This window comes from Castor canadensis, chromosome 8 (genome assembly GCF_047511655.1).
Source record: "Castor canadensis chromosome 8, mCasCan1.hap1v2, whole genome shotgun sequence".
Classification (NCBI taxonomy): Eukaryota; Metazoa; Chordata; class Mammalia; order Rodentia; family Castoridae; genus Castor; species Castor canadensis.
In genome coordinates, this window is record NC_133393.1 from 33,590,807 (window position 1) to 33,596,215 (window position 5,409).

At 35.6% G+C, this 5,409-nt stretch overlaps 1 pseudogene; it reads right to left on the reverse strand.

Annotated features, from left to right (window-relative positions):
- Positions 1-2,620: 2,620 nt before the first annotated feature.
- LOC141425898 (hsc70-interacting protein-like) lies at positions 2,621-3,246 on the reverse strand (annotated as a pseudogene).
- Between the last annotated feature and the right edge of the window lie 2,163 nt (positions 3,247-5,409).

Below are 5,409 nucleotides of genomic sequence, written 5' to 3' on the forward strand. Positions count from 1 at the left end.
GCAATCCCCATCAGAATTCCAATGACATTAATCACCAAGATTGAAAAATAAACCCAAAAATTCAAAAGGAAGCTCAAAGGACCTTGAATAATCAAGGCAAATAGAGCAGCACTGGAGGTGTCACATTCCCTGACTTCAAACTACACTACAGAGCCATCGCTTCAAAACAACATAGCACTGGCACAAAAGCAGACATGAACACCAATGGAGCAGAACAGAAGACCCAGATAAGAATCCACATCTATGCCCACCTGATTTTTGACATAGGGACCCAAAATATATGATGGAGAAACAGCCTCTTCAGTAAAAGTTCCTGTGAAAGCTGAATATCTGAGAACAGAAAACTGAAACTAGATCTATGTCCCTCACCCATACAAATATCAAGTCAGAGTAGATTAAGTATTTTAAGATAAGGCCTGAAATTTTGAAACAATTTCAGGAAGTAGTGGAAATATATTGAAGCATATAGGCATAATCAATGACTTCATAAATAGACCTCTAATGGATCAGCAAATAAGAGAAAGGATGAACAAATGGGAATGCATAACAGAAAATATTGGAGCGGCATATTCAATGTTTTAAAGAAAAATTAAAATCACAAAATTTTACTTCTAAAAGTTGGAAATAAAAATACAATTTTTTTTTTGGTGGAATTGAGTTTGAACTCAGGGCAGCTTCTCTCACTAAAACCACACCTCTGGTCCAGTTTGCTCTTCTTCTTTTAGAGATGCAGTCCTCATGAACTATTGGGTCAGGCTGGCCTTGAACCCTGATCCTCCAATCTCAGCCTCCCAAGTTGTTAGGATTAAAGGCATGAGACACTAGCACACAGCAAATTCAACTTGTATAGATTGAAAAACTATATCTCAAAGAAAAAAGCAAAGTGAAGACATTTTGAATTTTTAAAACGTGACCATTTGTCATATGCAAACCTGTAGTATGAGACATGCTAAAAGGTTTTAGATTAATGGGAAACAATACAAGAGGTAAGCATGGGCCTCTTAGAAGGAATAGACAACAGTAGAAAAGGCAATTATTTCAGACTGCATTCTCTGATGCATTCTATACAATACATATGACTATTTAAAGCAAAATCATAACTTTGTTTTGAAAGTTATGTAACATATGTACGTGTTCATATATAACAATAAAGGATGAGGGAATTGTATGCACCTGTATGGTTGCAAATCTTCTACATTTTAAATGGAATACAATATTATTAATGCTAAAAGTTTGCACAAAGCTATGAGTATATATTTTAATCTCAAATGCAACTACTAAAAATTTTAGGACAACTTAATACTCATTTTCTAGACAGTGACTATCATTTTAATCAAATCTAATGAAGTAGATAAATTTACTTGCGATGGAATAATAACCAACATTGCACTCTAATTAAGCCTGTTCTACAATGCATTTTTCAGTGTGTTTAGTTTGTGTTGTTATCATGTATGTATGATGGTAATCACAATAGTTTAAGGGAATGTTAAAGGAAATTTAGTCACAACAGACACTAGACCTCTAGTTTGAATTCCCTAATGAGAAAATCTTTCACTCTCTCACATAAAAGCCTATACAAAAATATTCATCACAGAATTATTTATAGTGAGAATAGAAGTGGATGCAATCTCTTCTTCACTTTATATGGAAAAGAAATGAAGTATTCTTCTGATATACAAGATGTGAACACAGTTAAGTAATCTAATTCTATTGTAACATAAAAATTTATCTTTTCAACATTGTAAAATTTAAATGCAATTGTAAGATATAATTGCAACTATAAGATTTAAAAGATTTAAAAAACCATTTTAGAAAACAAAAATGCCTTCCTAACCAATATCCAACTGAAACTTAACATACTTAAATGAGTTTTATTTGCTTCCCACTAATAAACTTCTATTTCACTCACACTAGAGGAATGAATGTTCCGTGCATACCATCCTTGCCTGATAATCCAAAAAGAAACCTCAAAATAATTAGTAAAGAAAATGGAGGAATCAACACCCTTTTAATTTGTTTTAAATATTTTCAAGGTTTAAAAAGTAAAGTTTGTAACTCTTTGTGGAAAAACATTATCTGAATGAATACATAATGGCAAAACACTATGAAATGCTTAGCTGTATTCCCTGCACAGGGGTAGGGCTTATCTTCAAAGCACCTCACCATTCCTAATGAGAAGGTCAGAGATACACTACTGTGACATCCACTAAGCGTCCTAGGTTGATTTTCCTTCAGTAAGGACTTTGTCACATGGGCTTTATGCTTGACCTCCAAATTTGACTGAAATGTACTGATAAGATTCACAACTTTTGGGTTACTCTGCTATTTTCACATATTTGTGAGTTCTGGGTCACACCCTTGAGGCCACAATACCTTTGATCCAGCATGCTGCAAGAACTTGTGGATGACCAAGAATTTCATTGTACTCAGGCACTCCTGACATTTCAGGCATGTCCCTACCATTCCAGGCATTCCTCAGGAAAGTCTCCTGAAAAGTGCCATACTGATATTCTGACTGTCCTCTGGCTTCTTCCTCACTCAGGGCCCTCTAATACACTTCTCGAGCGTTTTTGATCCTTTCTGTTCTTTTTTAAAGAAAGAACAATTTTCTGAGCCCTTGTTAGACAGCTTTCAGCATTGCACTAGCATTATCATCACAATCCAGTTACAAGCGAGGGCAAGATCTATGGCTGCTTTTTCCCAATGTCCAGAAATCTGTGTGATCACCCTTGCCACTTGTAAGGCTGAGCTGAATGAAGATTTATTTCAATGGCTCTGTCACAGTCTCAAATAGCAATATTCGGCTTCCATAATTTGTTGAAGACACTGGCTGTCTTGGCATACAGTTTGGCCAAGCAAGGATATAGCTTGATGACATGTATGAACAAGTAAATGTCTTTCTGTAATTCACCACCATTCAAGACTTCAATGCCAGCTTCTTTCTTTCATTGGCTTGACCCATCATCTCTTCAGCTATAACTACATTTTCATCTTCCATTTCTTTGGGCCATCAGCGTCTGGTTCAATTGAACCTTCATCATCCATTTTTACATCACTTTCCTCACTCATGATTCATCTGTCTTTATGTTTTCCTCTGTTCTTTTAATATTTTATGTTCCCTAATATTCTCCCCATGTTCTCCACCCACTCCCTCAGGAAGCACATCTCCTCAGTGTGCAATATGCTCAGATGCTGCTTACACATTTTCACTAAGGCCTGAAACGCACTCATTTCCTCAGCGTCCATGGTGGGCAGGCTGTGGGCAATGACTGGGTTGCCTTTGGCAGGATTCCAGGCCTGGGTGATGGATTAGCTTGACCATGTAGAATGTGCTGGATGTAATCTTGAAGATTTGATACATAAATGGGAAGCATACAATGGGGTATTATGAAATAATTTGTAACAACAGACTAGATGTAAGCATACCAATGTGAAAGAATTTTTTACATATAACTAAATGATGAAAAAGCGAACAAAGAACAAATTAAGTTCTCTAATAATTTCAAGAAAAATAAAAATGTACACAAACATAAAAGTGATTTGCATATTACATTAACACATACAAAAACATAGAAATATATTATAATGGTTGTTTGTGAGTCATTAAAATTGTCCTTTGGGGAAAATAAAGGGAGTGAGTAGGGAAAAGAACATATAGATAGATGAAAGAAAGAGAGAAGAGAAGGGAGGAAGAGAGAGAGAGATGGAGGGAGGGAGGGAGAGAGGAATGGAGGAAAGAAGGAGAATATTTGCAATGCCAAACATAGGTGTCAAGTCAGGCTATCAGTATCTACCCATATCCACAAAACCAAATGAAACACAAATCATGGGATTTAAAACTTTTGACTTGTACCTTATCATTGCCTAGTGATCTGGGCCAAGGTTTAGCAAACAATAGTTTGAAAACAAAATTCTACTTACCACATGTTTATGTATAACCCATGAGTAAATAAAACATTTTAAACAACTAAATTTTAAGTAACCATATAAGTCATATCTAATATTCCTGGATTTTTTTCCTTTAGATTAACAAAGCCCAAAATATTTAATATGGTATTTAAAAAAAAGTTTGCTGATCCTTGATGCAGATTATTGAAAGATAAAATAATTCTTTTCTACTTTTTTCTTTGCAAGACTTGTAATGAAAGTTATGAGAAATGATTTAGGAACAGTTTTTGCAGAGGCCACAGAAGAAATCTGTCACTGAATGGCAAACCCTAAAGTAGAATATGGAGAAATGTGCTATTATTTGAGGATAAAACATTAGATTAAGGTAGATATAAAAAATTCCTCAGAGGAAAACTTAAGGAATAAACATTATAGCGCTAGAGCACAAAGATTTAGCAGATTGTGTTGTCCAAAATGGACATAACTAGATCTTCCATTCCACAGATTTTCCTATAATGTGATGTTACACCATTCCAATGACAAGTAGGGTCTATTCTCCTACTTGAATCTAAGCATGCCAGTGACCATGAAGACAATGATACCATTCACTACCAAGTCTAGGTCATAAAAGGTGGTAGAGTTTACTTCTCATTTTCTTAAATTGATTTCCCTTAGAAACCAAGAACACATGGACAGGCCTTGAGTAATAGTTCTGCTGAACAACTCCAAAAGAGGCCAGATGGCATCAACTATCAGATATCTAAGTGAGAAAGCTTTCAGGATGCCTTTAGCCCTAACCACTACTCAGCTACAGTTTACATGAAAAACTCCAAGCAGGACATATAAGTGATAATAGCAAATTGATTACTGTGATTTAAAACCACTAACATTGTAGGTAATTTTATTGTGGTTTTATTTTGGTTTGTGTAACAATCACTAATGAGAAAAACTATTCATAGTCTCTTTTACTGAAGACTAAAAGAATATTCCAACATTATTCATATTAGCAAGTCAATGCTGTGCTGAGAAGCCACTGCTGCAAATGGCTACTTGGTCTACATGATTTCATGACACCTTTTCAGAAGGAGATATCTTGAGAGGTTGCTGGCTATAGCTGATTTGTGGAGTTTCTGAGCAGAAAGAAATTTGGAGAAATTGGAATTTAACAGACCATGACAAATATTTATTAAAACTGGTAATCATTGTTTGAATATGAAATGTCCTCCAAAAGTCTCACTTGTTAAAGGCTTGGTCCCTGGCACAATGTTCACATGTGGAGATTGGAGAAGTGCTTGGAACATGAGGTCTCTTCCTTCCTCAAACATTTAATGCATTAATTAATTCACAATTTGACCAAATTACTGGAAAAAGGTGGAAAATTTGAAGGCAGGACCTAGTTGGAGGAAGTTGGTCACTGGGAAATTCTCTTCAGTGGTAGTCCTTGTTGGACTCCTTTCCTTGGATTCTCATTGCTTCCTCACTGCCATGTGGTGACCAGTTGTGCTTTATCATGCCCTCTCC